This window comes from Pogona vitticeps, chromosome 2 (assembly GCF_051106095.1).
Source record: "Pogona vitticeps strain Pit_001003342236 chromosome 2, PviZW2.1, whole genome shotgun sequence".
Classification (NCBI taxonomy): domain Eukaryota; kingdom Metazoa; phylum Chordata; class Lepidosauria; order Squamata; family Agamidae; genus Pogona; species Pogona vitticeps.
In genome coordinates, this window is record NC_135784.1 from 31,618,907 (window position 1) to 31,642,230 (window position 23,324).

A 23,324-nucleotide genomic window follows, 5' to 3' on the forward strand; every position below is an offset into this window, starting at 1 on the left:
GCGAGGGGCAAAAAGCTCATTTCACAGGCCATCTGGGAGCCCCAGCTAATACTTCTCTAACTGTCCAATCTTGACTAGAAGGCAAGTTCTGTATCAGGTAAGAGGGACTGGAATAACTCTAATGCTGCTCCATTAAGCCAAAATACTCACTGTTAGAAATAGTGAGCACTGTGTGAAATCAACTCCATGAGTTTTTCTATGAGGTTGTGGGGGAAACAGTGACCGGTGTGCCACTTTTTGTGCATTTTTATCTCTTCAGCTGCCTAGCAAGAAGCTCCCAGAAGGTGTCAGGCCACATGGATTGCCCACCTTCCATCTATACAGGTCACAGATCACAGATCACAAATCTCAGGACAGGAAAAGCAGCCATTTCACAAAACCCCGCTCACACTCCATCTATTTCTAATTTTTTTTCTCCACACCTAGCAACACTTGCTCTCTTACACATTCTGGTACTTACACCGATAATAATGGACACTCTCCCGCTCAGATTTTTTAAATATTAATCGGCTGTCCTTGTGGGTCATATATTTTGTGTTGGCTTATGGTGTGAGAAGGGCATTGGGGTTGTAATGGCCAAGTTCCCTTCTCCCTCCTTCACTTACCTGTTTTGTACAGAGCAGAGCCCCTCTGTAGGCCTCACAGGTGCTTGGCCGAAGACCGTCAGCCTCTAGATATCAACGTTCAACTGTTTTCAGAGTAGACGAGGAAGACGCTTGGGAAACTTAAAACGCTATCAGCATCTCTAGGAATTCGCTGCCTCAAGGAGGAAGCCACCAACAGGGACATCTTTAGATGGGGACAGATTTATGGAGAACATTGCTTATTGGTTGTTACTAGCCAAGATGCATGTACTTCCCTTCACAGTACCAGAGACACGAAACCTCTATAGATCTAATCCATACCTCACAGAATGCCTCCTTCCAATGAGATCTGCCTGATCTACTTGATCTTCCCAGGTGGGGCGGTTGAGATTATTGACCCCAAAGGAGGACCAGTAAAAGAAAATTAGAAACCAGGCCTTCTCGGCAGTTGCCCCCATTTCTGGAATGACCTCCAGTGTGAAATCCACCTGGCCCCTTCGCTGGGAACCTTCAAGCGATCCCTGAAGACATACCTTTTCAGACAGGCTTTTCTGGAGAATACATCGTGATAATGCAGTGGCAGTTTTCAGCGCTTATTTCTTCTGAGTCATCCTGACTTTTAAAGGAGTGATATTTGACAGTTGACAGTTGACAGTTGGTCAAGATGGCGGCGCAAGTATTTGCAGCGGCTAGGCATTCCAGAGATCAGTCCTTATTATGGACTCTACGTGCTCAGGCACAAGTAACTTACAGTCGACAAGAATTATTATCTATTGGCAGAGACAGTTGCAACTTTGAATTGAGGGTCTCAACTTACAACATCCCAGCTGAGCTTTTAAGACGGCCTGCATATCGGGGGGTTACTCCCCCTGCTCTCCCTGTCAGGAAGAAAAGAACACGGAGAAAACGCAAGTAGAAAAGAGGTTGCAGGGCTGGTCTACGAGTGAGGTTAGGCAAAAATCTTCACAAGCCTGCATTGCCAAGTCTTTTTGTCTCAAATGTTAGATCTCTACCCAACAAGATTGAGGAGCTGGAACTTACTATCTCCCTACAGAAAAATATTCGAGACTGTTGCGTTATGATCTTTACAGAGACATGGCTTGATTCTTCCATCCCAGGGGAGGTAATTGAACTACAAGGACGCAGAGTACATCGAGCAGACAGGTCTATTGAATCTGGGAAGAGCAGAGGTGGAGGGGTTTGTGTTTACACAAACGATAATTGGAGCACAGATGTTAAAATAATGGACATTCACTGTTCTCCTGATTTGGAGTATTTGGCAGTGAAATGCCGCCCCTTTTACCTGCCTCATGAGTTTAATGTTGTTATAATAACAGCAATATATATACCTCCTGATGCTAACACAACCACAGCTTTGAGTTGTTTGCTAACTGCTATCAGCAAACAGCAGCAGGCCTACCCAGATGGAGTGCTGGTGGTAGCAGGTGATTTCAATCAAGCCAATTTAAAGACCGTCCTCCCTAACTTTTATCAGTATGTGGACTGTCCCACTAGAGGGGAAAATACCTTGGATCAGGTATATTGTAACATCATGCATGGATATAAGACGAAGCCATTGCCTAGCTTGGGACAGTCAGATCATATATCTCTTTTTTTGATTCCATCGTACAGACCCCTTGTTAAAAGAATCAGACCATCAATTAGAGAAATACAAGTGTGGCCAGTGGATGCAACTGAGCAACTTCAAGATTGCTTTAGGAGCACTGATTGGACACTGTTTGAGGAGGACAATGTTGATACTTATGCCTCCACAGTACTGTTTTATATCAAAAGCTGCATCGATGTTATTACTACCACAAGACAAGTACGAGTGTTTTCTAACAACAAGCCTTGGCTAAATAGAGAAGTGCGCCTTTTATTAAAAGCCAGAAATGCTGCTTTTCATTCTGGTGATGAACTGCAGTATAGAGAGGCCAGAGCTAAACTGAAAAGGGGCATTAGGGATGCCAAAGCTATGTACAGCCAGAGAATTGAACAACACCTTGAAAGTTCTGACACTCGCCAAGTGTGGCACGGCCTACGACAAATCACTGGTCAGAGTAACAAAAACAGTCTGTGTAGCAGCAGTGATTTTTTGGCTGAGCAGTTAAATCAATTTTTCAGCCGTTTTGAGGTGGAAACAGGAACAACCATTATTCCAGCACCTACTGTCCATAATACATCACTAGAATCCACCATTGACAGACAACCACTAGTACTGCAGATTTCAGATGTGAGACGCGCTTTCCAGAATATTAATATTCGAAAGGCAGCTGGACCAGATGGAATCATGGGACGAGTTGTTAGGGGCTGTGCTGCAGAATTAGCTGGAGTTTTTATGGATATTTTCAATCTATCCTTGTTGCAGTGTTCTGTCCCCACTTGCCTGAAGACATCTATTATAGTGCCAGTCCCGAAGCAGTCAGCTGTGGTATCTCCCAGTGATTATAGACCAGTAGCTTTAACATCTGTTATTATGAAATGTTTTGAGAGATTGGTGCTGGATTACATTAAGGCTAGTCTTCCACCTTCTTTGGATCCATGGCAATTTGCATACAGGAGAAATAGATCTACTGATGATGCTGTGTCCATCGTACTCCATACTGTATTGAGCCACTTAGAACAACAGGGAACTTATACGAGGCTGTTGTTTGTGGATTATAGCTCTGCTTTTAACACCATTCTACCAAATAGGTTGTTTTTAAAAATGATCAACCTGGGATTACCTCAGGAGATCTGCATGTGGATAAAGGATTTTCTGACAGATAGGCCACAGTCAGTAAGGATGGGATCCCACCATTCTTCTACCCTGGTACTAAGTACAGGAGCTCCCCAGGGCTGCGTGCTAAGTCCCTTCCTCTATTCCCTGTACACACATGATTGCACCCCACTATATAACACCAATGCAATTATTAAATTTGCGGATGATACGACAGTGGTGGGACTCATAAATAAGAACAATGAGTCTGCTTATAGAAAGGAAGTACAAAGATTGATACTATGGTGTAAAGAAAATCATCTCACACTTAACATAAAAAAAACTAAAGAACTCATAATTGATTTTAGGAGGAAGAGAAATGTACATTTACCACTGTACATAAACGGTGAGGAAGTGGAGAGAGTTGGTAGTTTTAAATTTCTGGGTACTTACATCTCAGAGGACCTCTCATGGACTATAAATGCCAACATGCTAATAAAGAAGGTACAGAAGAGGCTGTATTTCCTGAGAATGCTCGGGAAGTTAAATTTATCACAGCATTTACATCTGTCCTACTACCATAGCACCATTGAGAGTGTCCTAACTTATGGCATTCTGGCATGGTTTGGGAGTAGCTCTGTAGCGGACAAAAAAGCTCTACAGAGAACCATTAAAATTGCCCAGAATATCATCGGGCTCCAGCTACCAACCCTGGATGACATCTTCACAACCCGCTGTCTGAGGAAGTCACACAGCATCCTGAGAGACTCTTCCCATCCTGCTTATAACTTTTTTGAACTGTTACCGTCTGGCAGAAGATATAGAACAATTAAGACTCGGACCACACGTTTTCTAAATAGTTTTTATCCTAGAGCTATAATTGCAATTAATAATGAGCTTAAAGACCACCAGTAGTGAATAATTAGTTGGACTGTGTTACTTGGCCTGAGGTGTAGATGTTTGTATTTTTAGTGGGGGGCTTCTAGTGGGTGGGGAGTGTTTGGGGAATGTTATGTGTGTGCATGTGTCTGGTCTCTGGGTGTCTGTGAATTTCGTTGTATGGTATACTGTGTATATACTTACAATGACAATAAATTATTATTATTATTATTATTATTATTATTATTATTATTATTGTTGTTGTTGTTGTTGTTGTTGTTGTTGTTGTTGTTGTTATGTTGATGTTGATATTGTTTTGGTTATTTGTGATTGTATGTTTTAAGATTGATTTTGATTTCTGTACGGTGTAACCACAATGCTCTATATTTTTTAAGTGCAATTGTTTTACTGTGTTGTAAACCGGAGGTCCCCAACCCCTGGTCTGCGTCCCAGTGCCAGACCATGGAGACACACCTCCCACACAACCCCCACATGCACTCCCGCCCCGCACAGCCCCTTTGTGCATGCACACGAGTGTCCACATGCCACTCAAGTGTTACGCTGCCATTTGTGCATGCGCATGATTGTGCACGCACCCACATGAGTACCCTCCTACTCCTTCACAGATGCACATGAGCGCCTGCACACCCATGAGAGCATGCACGCTCCTTTATGCATGCATGCAAGCGCAAGGGGGTGCCCCGCCTTCTCCAGCCGATCTGCGGGGTTGAAAAGGTTGGAGACCCCTTTTGTAAACCACCCAGAGTGGCGTTGTAGCCAAATTGGTGGTATAAAAGCAGAATGAATGAATGAATGAATGAATGAATGAATGAATGAATGAATGAATGAATGAATGAATGAATGAATGAATTAAGGGGGGTACTCCTGTTTTTTGGCTGGGGAAGTCTGAGAGTTGTAGTCCAAGTAACATACTTTGCCTATAATCTTCCCTAGCTATGCAGATGGATCAGTCTCCTTTGTGTATTTCCTGAGGTGAAAGAGCCATGTAACTTAGTAGGACATACGTCTGAGCAAAAACCCATGCACAGAACCAGGTTAATCAATGCTGGAATTCTGCAAATAACATATTAAAGTTTTTTTTCTTCGTACAAATTTTATTTCAAAGGATTTGAATATATTGAAGATACTTGAGTTACTTTTTATTTGCGAAACTTACTTTTGAGTAGACATGCATAGGGGTTTACTCTGACCAGAGGTTCTTAACCTTCTTTACCACAGATCCCCTTAAATATCTTTTGTTGCTGTGAGCCACCAAGACTGAACTGTGCCATCTGACAAAACGATTAAGGAAAGGTCCTTGGCGGCTTTCTCATTGATCAATCCAGAAACCACGATTTTTGCAACAGGTCAGTTCTTCAGCTATTGTGTGCAGTTTTCTGGGTTTTGCTATTAACTGAGAAACTTAAAATAAGGCCCTCAGTGCATTTTTCATTGTTACAACCAGTTGCACTCTTTTTAACCATTTTCTTACTTTCCAGAAGCTCATGCTCCTTACTTTTTTTGGGGGGGGGGGAAATGATGCTCTTTGTGGCATATTCTCCATGTTTAGTATTGAGATGTCTTCACAGTTTTGAGTTTTGTGGCTAAGAACCTGTCCTCTAATTACACACAAGGCAAGGAGAGGAGGGGATTCATTGGAAAGGTGCATTTTGAGAAGGTAATTGAAGGAAGTTTGGGACCTGGTTGGATAGAACATCTGTTTTAAACCTGAGGGTTTCTGTGGGAATCGATGATTGACTCATATACAAACCAATTACCGAATTTGTTAAAATATTTATTGAAGAATACTCTGGAGAGAGAGCAGAACAGGAAATTGAAAATCCAGTTCTCGAGTCTTAGGATAGAAAAAAAATGTCATGCAGAGTTCTGCTCATTCACTATTTCTTCACACATAACTTTATCATTAATCTTCATTTAATCTGTAGTTAGGCATTGCCCTTCACATTGCGGGGAAACATTCAATACTGGATAATTTGCTGAGCTGGCTGTTATAAAAATTACTTCAAACAACTACTTATTGCCAACTCTGTGATTGATATGCACTAGAGAGAATATTGAAGATCAACTAACGATGAAGCCATAACATAACATAGCAATTGCCTGTAAGGCCTTCTTCATTTTTGTCAGCAAAGCTTTCCCTTTTTGAAATATCTCGACCACCACGCATTTCCTGTCGCTTTCACCACATATTGAATCGGCCCATGTGGTTCTTCTCTGTATACATTAATCTCGGTTTGCCCTTTACCAGAGATGAAGGTGAAGCTCTTCCCTCCGCAAGACACCACCATTTTGGCATTGTCCTGCACTATGAACGGTTCGCAGGGCAATTGCTTTAAGGCCTCCCTGAGGCAACTCTGTAGCTCTTCTGAGCCGTTGTGGGAAGCCACATCTTGTAAGACACTCTGGACGCTGCTGATGTTGAGTGGCAAAGGATGACGTCCAAGCCTTGCCAGATAGACATCTGGATGGGCTTCATGAACCAATGTATAAGACACCTTCTCATTGATCCAGACCACTTCAATGAGGTTTCCCCCTTTTCCAGACAGGAACTCTCGCTTTGTTCCATTACACTGCAGGATCATCCTGGCGTTCTTCTTCACAATGCTCGGCTCCTCAGAAAACTCCTGAGCAGCTTTCTCCAAGCAGTTCCTCATGGCTCCCCCCTGTGGTTCTTCCATTGCAGCTGCCAACAGAGTCGCAGGAGTCAGATTTTTTGGAGCAACTGTGATGGGCTCTTTTGTGTTACCGATATTGGTAACACAAGTTTCTGAAGTTTCATACTCATATTGGGGAAAAACGAAGAGCTTGCATAAAATCACAATCAGAATAAGGAAAATCATAACGCCAAAGAAAACCTTATTAATTGGCATTCGTATTTTAACCACAAAATTAACAGATTTAGTGAGTAGATTCTTGAGAAAAAAGGGGGGACATTGCATCCTGTGCTTTTCTCAAAGCTGAGGCATCACTGTGGCATGGTTCTCCAGAACGGCTCCTTGAAGTCCTTCTCATAGAGATGGGCTTGCTCCCGTCTTTCTCACCCAGAAAGGGATTTTAAAGAAGGTTTATCTCCCCTCTGTTGATGAGAGCTGCCAATGGAAAATAGCTTAAAATTAGTGACCTCTGCATCATGTAGAGCTTGGCAAATTACTTTTTAAAAGTTGTTAGTTATACTAACAATTCAGACGTCCTCAATATTTATTGGTTGCCATTAAAATTACTTCAAAAAAACAACAACAGGCCATTCTACTTTTTTGTTATTCAGAACTAAAATATGATCATTTTAATTTACTTTTAAAAGCTGTCAAAATGCTACAACCCACTGGCCTGAAGGACAAGGCACACACAGTCTGGCAAACCACACAGCTCTAGAACTACAGGTGTAATTAAAACTAGTTACAAACAGAGACACCACAAAGGAAATGTCCAGGGGAGTAGCCATCTCAATAGTTTGCAGAAAAACAAACAAGCAAAACAAAAAACACTCTGGTCGCACCTTTAAGAGCAACCAGTTTCATTTGGCATAAGGTTTCATGTACTGTAGCCTGCTACTTTCAGGATGCACCAAATGTAACATGGAATATCTGGCCATGTTACAGTTTGAGAATACAGAATTCCAGATGTAATGTAACTTAATTATGCCTTAGTAATGGCAAAAAATTAAATGAACAAATTATTTTTAATGAACACCTGAATGCACTCTTGTACTCGCTATCAGTTAATCCTGAACACATGGTTTTTATTCTTTGTGGCTTGATTAACTGATAGAAAAATAGCTCAGCAGATTTTAATCATACATGGATCACTCTTTGTGACTCGGATATTATGTACATTTATTTAAAATATTCATACTCTCGCTTCCTCATATAGTGGAAGATAACTACACAAACACTTGTGCTGTTCCTATTTTAGTCTGCTTTGGCACGAAAGCTTGTCAGAGCAATTATTTTGCCAAGAAACAAATAAATTTTGAGTTTATTTCTGTGAGGATTGATGCAACTGTAAGGCAGATGCAGAACGCATGGTCTACAGTTCCCATCATCTGTCATCAAGATAGCCAATGGCACAGGATTAGAGGAGCTGAAGTCCATGAAGAACTGGAAGGCAACATATTCCCTGTCCTTTATTTAAAATATATCTCTAAAAGACCATTCAAAGGTGGTGGGTCCTGTGTTTTTTTCCTTAGTGATGTTCTTCAGTTATTTTAAATCTGACATAAACTTTGAATTTATCTTTGAGGCTGTTAAGAGTTTTACTTTTTCAAGGCAGTTTGTTGTAGAGAATTTCAATGAGTTTTTTCCTGCATACAGTGAGAATCATACCAATCCATGCAGCTCCTTTTCTTTTCTGAGAATAAATTCCTTCATGACCAACATGGTGACAAGCATTGACTGTACAAAATAGTTGACATTTTCTGCGTGGTCATTAAAAATGAGGGATGAGCAGGTTCTTTCAGCTGTGACATTGGCTGTTAAATGATTTCTAATTCCATATGAATTCCAATAACAGCTATGGATTTTGGAAGGTCAGCACTATAATAATAAGTTACAGTAACAGTTTTAAATGCAAAATGATTTCCAACCAAAAATAATTTTAAGGGGGGAACAAACTTAAGTAAGCATCTTTAAAAATTGTTTAATGGCAGAATTCTATGGGTTTCTTGGAAACACATTTTTTTTTACTTTCTTGTCATGAACAGACACACTTGAAAGAAAAGCATATTGGAAAATCATAAGACACACTTCAAAAGATTCTGACATTTTGAGTTCCACTCCAGGAAAACTTTGTGGTAAAAATGGTGTCAGCATTTGGGAAATTTCCTGATAGATGAAAAAGGATGGCTAGAAGTTGCCATGCTGTACTTGCCCAAGTCCCTGACCATTGTCCAGACAAACAAACTCTGTGGCATGTGATCTGGACTGTATTAATGCGTACTCTCCAAAACAAATAAATAAAGGGGGGAATTGAAAATTGCTCTCACCACGATCCCACGACCCATTCTCACTGTCGATAAGAATTACGTCTTTCCTTTCACCTTCCATCAGAAAGGCAGGGGAAATCTACTCATCGAATAGACTTCAGCCTACTGTGTACGCAACAGGATGGCAGAGGGAAAACTAATCCTTAATCATCACTACATTTCTGAGCTTCTTTTCTGGAGTGAGGTAGCTTCAACATGTCACCCTAGTGCTGTTTGATCCTACTTATTACAGAGTGTGTTCTTGCATTCAGGTCCCGAAAACCTTCAGATTTGGGTACCTGAATATAGAGAATATACAGTGTTCCCGTATATATTTCTTCCTCAATGCTTGAACATTGTCTTCTGGAATTCTGAACCACTTCAATTGAGTGAGCATCTGTTTTGTGAGTCCCAAATCATTCATTGTGAGTAAAATCACAGGAAGTTTTTAATAAGTTGTTTATGTACTTGTTAACTGATATTTGCTCTTTCATGACCGGGGAGGCTGCTTAGGATTGACAGGGGGATGGCATAAAATACAATGCCTCTGATAATGCCTAAATTTTTAAAGTAGAAAATACAGAGAATTCATGATTAGTTATTCACATATACAAAACATTGTTCCCACCTGTCCTTAACTTAACTAAGACTTTGTTACCAAGAGAGAGAGAGAGAGAGAATTCTGCAGGTGACATTAAGGTCTGGTTTTTTTTAGCTGTAGTCCAAAAAAAGTAACTTTTCCAACTCCTTTGCCAACACCTCTGCCTACTCCTTTCCTAGACCATTTAAGACCACATTATTTCAGGACTGTAGACACTCTGAAAACAGGAATGCAGTAATTATCTCCCATTGCTGGCAGGCTGTATCTTCTTTTTCTAAGATGTTATATCAGACCACCCCCACTTTATTCTAGCATTCTGTTTAGAGGTCACAACTAATATATGTGTATTTACTCATCCTCTTGCTGTTTTTATATCAGAGCCTTGCACAATTTTAAATTATGGGCAAATATGAAATATTGTTAAAATGAAAACCAAATTAAAAGCTTAAGATATTTAGACTATTTTGACCATAAAATAAAATAAAATAAAGGAAGGCCAAGAAATGTTGCATTTTATTTCCCAAACGTTCATCAGGAATGCTGATGACCTGGGGCCAAGCTCTAGTTGCTTCTGCCTAGTGACAGCCCTTTCCAGAGGTAACGTGAACAGAAAGTAATTTTTAAAACCCTTGTAGGCATAGACATGCACACACTTGCAAAGGGAAAGCAGTTCTAGGTAAGAAACGAGAAAAGAAAATGGAAAATCATTTAGTGGGAGATGTAAGAAATAATTATTCTTCAGCCAGACAAGAAGACGTAGGGCAGAGAGGAATAGGATGTTAGGAAAAGGGTACTGACAGACTGCATCAGACACAATCCGGCAAGAGACAGTATTTACCGTGGACCCGACAAAGTGGGGTTGCCTTAGTTCCGGCTTCTCTCGCACCTGGACGCCCTTCTAGCTTCCCAGTCTCAAATCCAGGTGGTGCCAGTCTGGCCTCTTGGTGCAGAAAGCAATGCCCTGTGGCAGGAATTCCAACCAATGGGGAACAATCCCAGAGTTAGGTTTCTATTCTCCTGTTTTAGGTCCAGCCAAGACCCTCTTTGGTTGAGCAATATTTACAATTCTGAATGCAGATACAACCCATGGTCATGTGGGAGCAAAGATCCTTAGGGTTACCTGCTGGCCTGTATGTCCCTTGCTAACTAGTTAGCAAACTCCTTATCTTCTAGGGCCAAAACAGAGAACCCTCCCTCTTGCTTCATCTAATTGTTGTTGTTTTTGATATATGGTACAAAGCCACTTCCATAGGTGGTGAATGACCAATCTCCATAATGTCCTGGCCTCAACTGCACTGCTCAGCTCTTATAAACCCAAGCCTGTGGGTTCCTTTAGGGAGTCAAAATGTAGAAGACGTGATACCTTTATTGAGACCATTAAAATCAAACATTAGCCGCCCAGAGTGGTATGATATACCAGATGGGCAGGATATAAATCAAATAGATAGATAGATAGATAGATAGATAGATAGATAGATAGATAGATAGATAGATAGATAGATAGATAGATAGATAGATAGATAGATAGATAGATAGATAGATAGATAGATAGATAGATAGATAGATAGATAGATAGATAGATAGATAGATAGATAGATAGATAGATAGATAGATAGATAGATAGATAGATAGATACAAGCTTTTGTAAATAAAATTCACTTCCTCAGACATAATTACGAAAGAAAGTCCTAAAATGGTCATGATAGAGTTCTGTCAGGCACATTGCTTAAGGTAAGCTGAGAGCTGGTTTCAGCCAGTTGGGTGGTGAGTGTTTTTAAATCCTTCAGTATTGGTACCAGCTTTCAAACCCATACATAGTGATCTGAAATACTATGGTATGAATTTTCTTGATCTTGGTTTCCAATGACACATCCTTATATTTGATAACCTTTTCAACTTGCTTCATTGCTGCCCTTCCTAGTCTCAGCCTTCATACAATTTCTTTGCTGCAGTCTCCTTTTGGATTGATGATTGAACCTAGATATTCCAAATGTCAACTATTTCAACGTCTTCATTATCAACATTAAAGTTGTGTAGTTCTTGTGTAGTCATGATTTTTATCTTCTTCACTTTCAACTGCAGTCCTGCTTTGGCACTTTTTTTCTTTCATTTTCACTAAAAGTTGTTTCAACTGATTGCTGCCTTCTGCCAGTAAAATTGTGTCATCTGCATATTTTAAATTACGGATGCTTCTTCCTCCAATTTTCACTCCACTTTCTTAATCTAGTTCAGCTTTCTGTATGATACGTTCTGTATCCTGATTGAAGCAATAAAGGAACAAAAAGCATTCTGGTCTGACACCTTTGCCTAGAAGAAAACAATGCTTCTCTCCATATTCTGTTCTAAAAGTAGCTTCTGTGTTCCAGACACCTATGTTAAATAAGCATGTCTTGTTTTGGTGTGTGATCAATTTCCTCCTGGATCCTTGCATGAAAGCTTTCCATTTCATCATCTTCATGATCTGCGGCTGGATCATAGACTTGAGTGATGGTTATGTTGATAGGTTTTCTCCGGAGTTTGATTGATATTATTTGATCAAACCTTGCATTATAGCCCCTGTTTGTGCTACATTTTGCCTCTGTATTAGAGCCAGTCCATTTTTTCTCTCATTTCCAGGGTATAAAACTTTGTAGTTGTCTGACTGAAAATATCCCATTTCAGTCCATTTTAATTAATTCACATCAAGCGCTGCAATGTTTAAATGTTCCATTTCTTGCTTTATAGTTTCCAGCTTACCTTCATTTATACTTATCCTGTTCCAATTGTATATGTTGTGCAACATCAGACTTTTCTGTCAAGACAGGTCCCAGCTGACAGATCACCAGGCAAAAATAACCAACAATTTAGCAACATTTAAACTACTTTGTTTCAGTTTTTTTTTCTCTACAGCCAACAGCATATATAGTATTCTCATATGTATTTGGGTGGTTACATCAATAATAATACTGTAATCACTCTGCCATTCAGATTTGTGATACTGATCCCATCCTTGTGGGTCATGTTTTGGTCGGCTAATGGTGTGAGAGGGGCTGCGAGGTTGTAATGCTTGAGCGAAGACCATCAGGCAGCAGATATCAGAGTTCAGCTGTTACAGAGTAGGCAAGGAAGAAGCTTGGGAAACTTTAAGGCTCGCTGGAATTCCCTGCCTCGGGAAAGAGGCCACCAAAGGGGACATATTTATGGACAATAATGCTTATTGGTTATTATTAGCCAAAGTACTTTCCTTGCAGTACTACAGGCAATAAACCTCTGTAGATCTACTGTATTACTACACACAGGAGAAAAGGGGGGCAAACTCTTATATATTGTAAAATATACTGTAAAATATACAGTATAATTGTGTGTGTTTCCTTAAGGGTTCTGGCTGGGAAGGAAGAGAAAGGTAGGCATTTTGTGGAGAAGTCTGTTTTTTCCTGTCTCTTTGTTCTGGCTCATCACATGGCCTAGTGGGAGGGCCTAGTAGTTCGAATCCTGATTTTACTGGACCGCGCACCTAACGGCGCGCGAAATACTCTAACTCTATCTCCAACCCCAATATGCTGAATATGGATGTCCTGAAGGAGGGCAGAATTTCAGCTTTAAAAAGAGAATGAGGAGGAGAGTGTGTCACATGAAATTCCCTAATCCTATCTCTTACTTAATTTGGTAAAAGAGAGCAGGCCGGGTAGGTGGGACTCGTCAGCCCTGGAAGGCAGCCCATCTAGGAGAAGGAAAACTCCAAATTTAAACCGCCACTGCCTTGTGGCTATATCCACTTATGGAAAGGGCTTCAGGAGATAACCTCGAGGCAAAATCCGGAGCCAGAGTCCCGGAGGCATTTTCTTTCATTCTGCCTACTCCTGTGACGTTGCTGGAACCAGTTGTATTGGCTCTTGCCTTTCCACTGGACCATTTCAGCGATGTGGAGAGGGGGGATTTGCTGCTTGGGTAACAGCCTATCCTCCATACTATTTTACCCAGGCTTCGTGCTCTGGAGAGGACACTCCAGCTTCGCATACAGCGTCGAAACAACACGGGAAGTAGCAGTTACCGGTTATAAGTCTCTGCTCAATTGGCATAGAGCAGGACGCCAGGGGCTACTTCTGACGGTGGGAGAGGTCATTGCACCTCACTAGGTAGATACCGCCCGCCTTAAGCTGGGTAGCCCCCAGCCAGTAAGGTGCTACCTCGCCACGGTCTGTTAACCTCACGGGGTGTGTGGGGTTTAGGGTGAAACCCGACAAGCAGATCGACAACCGTGCACCATGCAACAATCATAAGAAAACTTCTGCCCTAAAGCTGGGCACCTGGAATGTATGGACAATGACCCCTGGCTTTCCTGACTACGGCTTTCCTAACGACCTCCAAGAAATAGACGATGTGCGCAAGACAGCTGTCATTGACATCGAACTGAGTAGACTGCAGATGGACATTGTTGCCCTGCAAGAGACAAGACTGCCAGACTCGGGATCTGTCAAAGAAAAAAACTTCTCATTCTTCTGGCAGGGAAAACCATCGAATGAGACCAGGGAATATGGTGTTGGCTTTGCAGTCAGAAACACTCTCCTGAGATGCATTGTTCCACCCACTGTGGGGAGTGAAAGAATCCTGTCTCTGCAGCTCCACTCATCAGCAGGACCAGTAACCCTCATTAGTGCATATGCACCAACACTGTCATCCACTACAGAAGTGAAAGACAAATTCTACGATGATCTGGCAGCTACTATCAAAAAAGTCCCTGAAAGAGAGTCACTGTTCATTCTTGGAGACTTTAATGCTAGAGTTGGTGCTGATCACAATTCTTGGCCCACTTGTCTAGGACGTTTTGGCATTGGAAAGATGAACGAAAATGGCCAACGCTTACTGGAGTTTTGCTGTTACTATGGTCTCTGTGTCAGCAACACATTCTTTAATACGAAGCTGCAACACAGAGTTTCCTGGAGACATCCAAGATCCAAGCATTGGCATCAGCTCGATTTGATCCTCACTGGACGTTCTAGCCTTCCTAGTGTTAACGATCACACGCAGCTACCAGAGTGCTGATTGCGATACTGATCACTCCCTGGTGTGTAGTAGAGTAAAACTGTGAACAAAGAAATTGTATCACATGAAAAAGGAAGGAAGACCACGTATTGACATCAACAAGACTCGCGATCAAAGAAAAGTGAAGGAATTTGCCCAAGCACTCGAGGAAACCCTTCCAGGTCCGGCTAATGTAAATGCACCTGAACGATGGGAACACTTCAAGAACACTGTCTACAACACCGCTTTGTCCACCTTCGGCAAGAAGACCAGAAAGATGGCTGACTGCTTCGAAGCCCATTCGGAGGAGTTAACGCCAGCCATTGAGGATAAGAGAAGAGCTCTAGCAGCATACAAAGCCTGTCCTAGCGAGTACAACCTGCAAGCTCTTCGAGCCGCTCGTAGCCAAGTCCAACAGGCTGCCAGGAGATGCTCCAATGACTATTGGCTTCAGCTCTGCTCTCAGATACAGACAGCAGCGGACACAGGTAACATCAAAGGAATGTATGATGGTATCAAGCAGGCCTTAGGTCCATTACAGAAGAAATCTGCTCCCTTGAAGTCTGCTACAGGTGTGATCATCCAGGACCGAGCACAGCAGATGGAACGCTGGGTGCAGCACTACTCCGAGCTATATTCCAGAAAGAATGTAGTAACCGAAGAAGCATTAAATAACATTGAGTGCCTGCCTGTCTTGGAAGAGCTGGACAGCGAACCAACCCTAGCAGAAATAAATGCGGCCTTGGATTCCCTCACCTCTGGCAAGGCACCTGGAAGGGACAACATCCCTGTTGAAGTGCTGAAATGGGGTAAGGAGATCATCATCACCGAACTGTATGAAATCTTTTGTCTCTGCTGGAGGGAAGGTGGAGTACCACAGGACATGAAGGATGCAAACATTGTCACATTGTAAAAGAACAAAGGTGACAGGGGTGACTGCAATAACTACCGTGGTATCTCTCTTCTTAGCGTTGTAGGGAAGCTGCTTGCCCGTGTTGTGCTGAAGAGGCTCCAGGTGCTTGCAGACAGAGTTTATCCGGAATCACAGTGTGGATTTCGAGCAAATAGATCCACCACTGACATGGTATTCTCCCTCCGACAGTTGCAGGAGAAATGCAGGGAACAACAACAGCCACTCTTAGTGGCCTTCATAGACCTTACAAAAGCATTTGACTTGGTTAGCAGGGATGGCCTTTTCAAAATACTTCCCAAGATTGGATGTCCACCTCGTCTCCTTAACATCATCAGGTCCTTCCACGATGGAATGAAAGGCACTGTAGTTTTTGACGGCTCAACATCAGATCCCTTTGACATCCGAAGCGGAGTGAAACAGGGCTGTGTCCTCGCACCAACACTTTTTGGGATCTTTTTTGCTGTCATGCTGAAGCATGCCTTTGGAACTGCAACAGAAGGTGTCTATCTCCGGACTAGATCAGATGGAAAGCTCTTTAATCTCTCTAGATTGAGAGCGAAGACCAAAGTCCAACTAAAATGCATGCGGGACTTCCTCTTTGCAGACGATGCAGCCATTGTTGCCCACTCTGCTGAAGACCTCCAACAACTCATGAATCGTTTCAGCAAGGCCTGCCAAGACTTTGGACTAACAATCAGCCTGAAGAAAACACAAGTCATGGGCCAGGGTGTGGACTCACCTCCCTCTATTACCATCTCCACACAAGAATTTGAGGTTGTTCATGACTTTGTGTACCTTGGCTCAACCATCTCTGACACCCTCTCTCTAGATGTCGAGCTGGATAAACGCATTGGGAAAGCAGCCACCATGTTCTCTAGACTCACAAAGAGAGTATGGCTCAGTAAGAAACTGACAACACATACCAAGATCCAGGTCTATAGAGCCTGTGTCCTGAGCACACTCCTGTACTGCAGCGAGTCCTGGACCCTTTGTGCCCGGCAGGAGAGGAAGCTGAACACCTTCCATATGCGTTGCCTACGACGGATTTTTGGTATCACCTGGCAGGACAGAGTTCCAAATAGAGTAGTCCTAGAACGAGCTGGAATTTTCAGCATGCATACATTACTGAAACAGCGACGTCTACGCTGGCTTGGGCACGTTGTGAGAATGGCTGATGGTCGGATTCCAAAGGATCTCCTATATGGAGAATTAGTGCAGGGAAATCGCCCCAGAGGGAGACCACAGCTGCGATACAAGGATATCTGCAAGCGGGATCTGAAGGCCTTAGGAATAGACCTCAACAGATGGGAAACTCTGACATCTGATCATTCAGCCTGGAGGCAGGCAGCACATCACGGCCTCTCCCAATTTGAAGAGACCCTTGTCCAGCAGGCTGAGGCAAAGAGGAAGTCACAAAGGAAGCAAAACCAGGGAGCTGGACAGGGGACAGATTGGATTTGTCTTCAGTGTGGAAGAGATTGTAACTCTCGAATTGGCCTCCTCAGCCACACTAGACGCTGTTCCAAGTCCTCCATACAGAGCACGCTACCATAGTCTTTCGAGACTGAAGGATGCCTACATGTACACAATTATACTGTATATTTTACAGTATATTTTATATTTTACTGCAAAATACACACACGCACACACACACACACACACACACACACACGTCGTCGTCGTCGTCTAGTCATTTAGTCGTGTCCGACTCTTCGTGACCCCATGGACCAGAGCACGCCAGGCCCTCCTGTCTTCCACTGCCTCCCGGAGTTGGGTCAGATTCATGTCGGTTGCTTCAGTGACACTGTCCAACCATCTTGTCCTCTGTCACCCCTTTCTCCTCTTGCAGTCACACTTTCCCAACATCAAGGTCTTTTCTAAGGAGTCTTCTCTTCTCATGAGATGGCCAAAGTATTGTAGCCTCAGCTTCAGGATCTGTCCTTCCAGTGAGCACTCAGGGTTGATTTCCTTTAGAATTGATAGGTTTGTTCTCCTTGCAGTCCAGGGGATTCTCAAGAGTCTCCTCCAGCACCACAATTCAAAGGCATCAATTCTTCGGCAGTCTGCTTTCTTTATGGTCCAGCTCTCACTTCCATACATCACGACAGGAAAAACCATAGCTTTGACTATTCGGACTTTTGTTGGCAAGATGATGTCTCTGCTTTTTAAGATGCTGTCAAGATTTGTCATCGCTTTCCTCCCAAGAAGCAGGCGTCTTTTAATTTCGTGGCTGCTGTCTCCATCTGCAGTGATCATGGAGCCCAGGAAAATAAAATCTGTCACTGCCTCCATATCTTCCCCTTCTATTTCCCAGGAGGTGATGGGACCAGTGGCCATGATCTTAGTTTTTTTGATGTTGAGTTTCAGACTGTTTTTTGCACTCTCCTCTTTCACCCTCATTACAAGGTTCTTTAATTCCTCCTCACTTTCTGCCATCAGAGTGGTGTCATCTGCATATCGGAGGTTGTTGATATTTCTTCCGGCAATCTTAATTCCGGCTTGGGATTCCTCCAGTCCAGCCTTCCGCATGATGTATTCTGCATATAAGTTAAATAAGCTGGGGAACTATATACAGCCTTGTCGTACTCCTTTCCCAATTTTGAACCAATCAGTTGTTCCATATCCAGTTCTAACTGTTGCTTCCTGTCCCACATATAGTTTTCTCAGTAGATAGGTAAGGTGGTCAGGCACTCCCATTTCTTTAAGTACTTGCCATAGTTTGTTGTGGTCCACACAGTCAAAGGCTTTTGCATAGTCAATGAAGCAGAAGTAGATATTTTTCTGGAACTCTCTGGCTTTCTCCATAATCCAGCGCAAGTTAGCAATTTGGTCTCGAGTGCCTCTGCCTCTTCGGAATCCAGCTTGTACTTCTGGGAGTTCTCGATCCACATACTGCTGAAGCCTACCTTGCAGGATTTTGAAGCATAACCTTGCTAGCGTGGGAAATGAGTGCAATTGTGCGGTAGTTGGAGCATTCTTTGGCACTGCCTTTCTTTGGGATTGGGATGTAGACTGATCTTTTCCAATCCTCTGGCCACTGTTGGGTTTTCCAAACTTGCAGGCATATTGAATGTAGCACCCTAACAGCATCATCTTTCAAGATTTTAAATAGTTCAACTGGAATGCCATCACCTCCACTGGCCTTGTTGTTAGCCAGGCTTTCTAAGGCCCACTTGACTTCACTCTCCAGGATGTCTGGCTCAAGGTCAGCAACTACATTGTCTGGGTTGTCCGGGATATCCACATCTTTCCGATATAATTCCTCTGTGTATTCTTGCCACCTCTTCTTGACGTCTTCTGCTTCTGTTAGGTCCCTCCCATTTTTGTCTTTTATCATGTTCATCTTTGCGCGAAATGTTCCTCTAATATCTCCAATTTTCCTGAACAGATCTCTGATTTTTCCTTTTCTGTTATTTTCCTCTATTTCTTTGCATTGTTCATTTAAGAAGGCCCTCTTGTCTCTCCTTGCTATTCTTTGGAAGTCTGCATTCAACTTTCTGTAACTTTCCCTATCTCCCTTGCATTTTGCTTCCCTTCTCCTCTCTGCTATTTCTAAGGCCTCGTTGGACAGCCATTTGCTTTCTTGCATTTTCTTTTCTTTGGGATGGTTTTCGTTGCTGCCTCCTGGACAATGTTACGAGCCTCTATCCAAAGTTCTTCAGGCACTCTGTCCACCAAATCTAGTTCCTTAAATCTGTTCTTTACTTCCACTGTGTATTCATAACGGATTTGGTTTAGATTATACCTGAGTGGCCCAGTGGTTTTTCCTACTCTCTTCAGTCTAAGCTTGAATTTTGCTATGAGAAGCTGATGATCAGAGCCGCGGTCAGCTCCAGGTCTTGTTTTTGCTGACTGTATAGAGCTTCTCCATCTTTGGCTGCAGAGAACATAATCAATCTGATTTCGATATTGCCCATCTGGTGATTTCCATGTATAGAGTCGCCTCTTGTGTTGTTGGAAAAGAGTGTTTGTGATGACCAGCTTGTTCTCTTGACAAAACTCTATTAGCCTTTGTCCTGCTTCGTTCTGAACTCCAAGGCCAAACTTCCCTGTTGTTCCTTTTATCTCTTGGCTCCCTAGCACACACACACACACACACACAATTGGCAAAACTGTCCTAGTGTGTTTAAATTATACCCCAGTTCCCAAATGGAGGACATGGGTTTTCTGCATCACCGCTGCTTTCCTGGCCAAACAGAAACATGTTTGTTTCGAAGAAGAGCCAAATGGATATGAGGTGCATGCATACATGTGTGACCTGTGCCCCTTTGTTTCAAGAACTGGGGTGTGAAATCCAGCCCACAGGAACCTCAGCCGCAACTTTAAAACAACCGCCTTACTGCTTACTGCCTCATCTAAGACAGAGGTACCTGGTGTGATCCATTTTGCCAAGAACATTACATCTAAGAGTAACCTCCTGGCAAAACCCATATTGCCATGAATGTTCAGATTTTTGGTACTTGCTCTGAAGAAGTTGGATTTACCCACAAAAGCTCAGTTTTCATCATGTATGATTTTTTAAAAGAATAGCGGCCTATAAAGGTATCGCCTATTCTTGCATAAGGTATCGCCTATTCTCCCCCCTTTTATTTATATTTCTAAGAAAGCTTACAATTCTTCTTCCTTCATGTCAGAAGTAATCAAAGTAATCTTTTTTAAAAGCCTGAGGAAAATAAACCAATTATTTGTTTAAATATTTGTTGAAGAAGATTCTGGACAGAGAGTGGAAGAAAAAGAAACTGAAAGTTCAGAACTTGAGTTTTAGGGTATAAAAAAATTGTGTACATATGGGAGATAAACAGGAAATATGATATCCTACGCTCTTCTCAAAGCTGAGACATGATGCTGCAAAGCTTTGTGACAGAATTCCCCATAATTTCTCCCAGAATGCAGCTTTTCTCACAGATATGGATTTTCTCTGGTCCTCCCCATCCCAAAAGACCATAAACTGGTTGTTGTCATCGCTCATGCTAGTGAGAGCTGTCAACAGAAGAAAAGCTTAAAATTAGTGACCCCTACACTTTGGCAAGTTACTTTTTAACAGTAGTTAGTTATACTAACAATTCGAAGATCCCAATATTTGTCAGTTACCACTGAAATTACTTTTTAAAAAGCAAGCCACTCTTCTTTTTGTTATTCAAAACTAACAAAAATATTATTAATATTACCTTCCTCAAAATGCTGTCAAAATGGTACAAGTCATATGTGTAATTGTACAATACGGGGGGGGGGGGGCGCTAGAATATGATACAGTACTTGCAGTATGTGTCTGACATCAGCCAGATAGATATATAAAGCAAGTGTCAGACCCTATCATGCAAGGTAAATAAATGTTCCGCACTTCTAACAATACTTTCCATACTTCTGTTGAATCCAGGTCATGTGGTGTATATACCAGGGCTGGTGTCCCAATTTCTTATTCACATTACCAATGCATTTCTTCCTATTTGTAACATTGCGGCTGGCTACACTGTGGAACTAATGTATTTTCTTTCTTATTACCTGGGACACTGTAGCCCCTTACTTTTAACTCCCCCCCCCCATATATCAATATATCAGGAGTGTTCCAGTTCAGTAACATTTTATATGTTGTGCAGGCAGCTTTTGAAGGATTGCATAGCAAACAGTGGAAAATTCCCACCCTGTAAGGCTGTGTCACTTGCCAGACAGTAGGTGGTGGGATATCCCTGAAAAATCATTGACATATATTTACCTATATATCGATATACTGGCTGTGATTTTAAAAAAAAACATAATAGCAGGTTGGTCACATGGCAATAATGGCAGCTGCTTTTCCAAGTGGCTTTGGAAAATAATTGAGAAGATTATGCACACATGCCAGCACTAAGAAATAAATCAATACATCATTGGGACAAAAAATAAATCACAAAAAAACACAACTCTTCTGGCGAGGGGGAAATAAACTGCAGTTACACCACTGTCCAAGGAAATGATTCAATAATGGCAGTGTGTGTCATATGACTGGAAATGTATGCAATGATTTAATTGGGGTATAAGTAGGGAACAGGGCCTCAGTTAGCAATCTCTCAGATACGTCTGACAGGACCATAATACGTAGCAGTGTTAGAATGGGGCTGATATATTTGTTAGAGTAAATATGTCTGTCAAGTTTAAGAATGATATACAAACATAACTAAGTCAAGTACAAGTTTATGAAGCACTATGAGTTTAGTCTATTCTACATGTGTTTTAAACAGTAAAAGTTCTTTAATGTTCTTAAAGAAGACAAAGTGATTTTTTTCACTATTAACTGCTGGTCCACACACAAACACAGAAGAATAATTTTTACTCTGCCTGAAACTGCTGTGTGCAAATTCTGTCAGTTACATTTTATATTATTTTAAAACCAGACCAATATAGCCCAGGTCAACAAGTTATACTAACCATTCAAAGATCCCTAGTATCTTAACATTAAAATTGTGTTTCCAAAAACAGGCCACTCCACTTTCTTGTTATTCAAAACTAATTAACATAGGATTATGTTTACGTACTTCAAAAAGCTATCAAACACTTCTGGAACTACAGATGTAATTAAAACTAGTTACAGAGACGCCACAAAGGAAATGTCCAGGGGAGTAGCCATATCGATAGGTTGCAGCAAAAAGAACAGTCTTGTGGCACCTGAAAAAATAGTAATTTTCATTGAGCATAAGGCTTCATGAACTGCTATTTTGGAACGCATGGAGCGATGCAAGGTCTGGCCAATGCAAGTGTGCACTCAGTTGTAATGTAACTTAGTTATGCCTTTGTAATGTCAAAAAAGTTAACAAGTGACACCCCTTTTTTTCTAATGAACCCTTGAATGCAGCCTTGCACTCCCTAGTTAATCCTGCCACAAAGAAGAATTCAAAAATAGCTCAGCAAATCTTACTCACAGAGGGATCACTCTTTATGACTTGGATATTATGTAAATTTAATGTAATATAGTGTATATCTATATCTATATATCTAGACCGTCCCTTCCTCCTATAGTGGAAGACGACTACACTAACACACACGGGGTGGGGGTGGGGAGAGTTACAATCACCACTTTAAAAGCAGAATTATTTCCAACTGGTTGTGTTCCTGTAGAAAGAAAATCTTGCTAATTGTGCAAGATTTTGACAGCTCCTAAGCATATAACTAAAAAATGAACCATATTTAATATACTTGCACATTTTTCTTATTAGCAATGTTGTTCCCTACTTTCCCAACCTTTTCTTTTTATCTATAATATTTCCTTTTGGAAATGACTAATTAGATCCATTACAAAATCCATTCGGTATACTCCCGAAAAGTAAAAGGGAAAAACAACAGTTACCACTACACGCTGAACACTTCTCCACCACACATTTTCAAACTAAACAATGAATTCAGAAAAAAACAGTCAGTCTTAGTGTTCTCTCCTAGGCCCTGCTCTTTTTATCAGCCTCGCTGTTTGTACATCATTTCTGCACCCAGCCCCACCACTGGGTCAATGCAGCGGCTCTGGCTAGTTTGTGTACTTGTTACTAATTGAGCTGGACTCTGACAGCTGTTAGCAATTGAGCTTTGCATGCCCAGCTGTAATGAGCCATTCTGACACTGGGGTGAAGGATCACTTTTCTGCCCATTGTCTTCCACCTCAGGAAAAAAGGAGGAGGAGAATGTGGTGCCCCCTCTCCAAA

At 41.8% G+C, this 23,324-nt stretch overlaps 2 long non-coding RNA genes across 3 annotated transcripts in view; one reads left to right on the forward strand and one right to left on the reverse strand.

Annotated features, from left to right (window-relative positions):
- The window catches only part of LOC140704316 (uncharacterized), a 26,133-nt gene continuing 2,809 nt past the window's right edge, over positions 1–23,324 (forward strand). The window contains exons 1-2 of the long non-coding RNA XR_013542760.1: positions 1–97; positions 5,401–5,528. This is a non-coding gene — a long non-coding RNA (uncharacterized LOC140704316). The remainder of the gene's footprint in view (positions 98–5,400; positions 5,529–23,324) is intronic.
- The window catches only part of LOC110089314 (uncharacterized), a 27,165-nt gene continuing 9,776 nt past the window's right edge, over positions 5,936–23,324 (reverse strand). The window contains exons 1-2 of one of the 2 annotated variants that reach the window (XR_013542755.1): positions 10,582–10,842; positions 5,936–7,271 (exon numbers count right to left, since the gene is read on the reverse strand). This is a non-coding gene — a long non-coding RNA (uncharacterized LOC110089314). Of the gene's footprint in view, positions 7,272–10,581; positions 10,843–23,324 lie in introns of those variants that run through there. The other variant, XR_012083431.2, reaches the window with a different exon arrangement.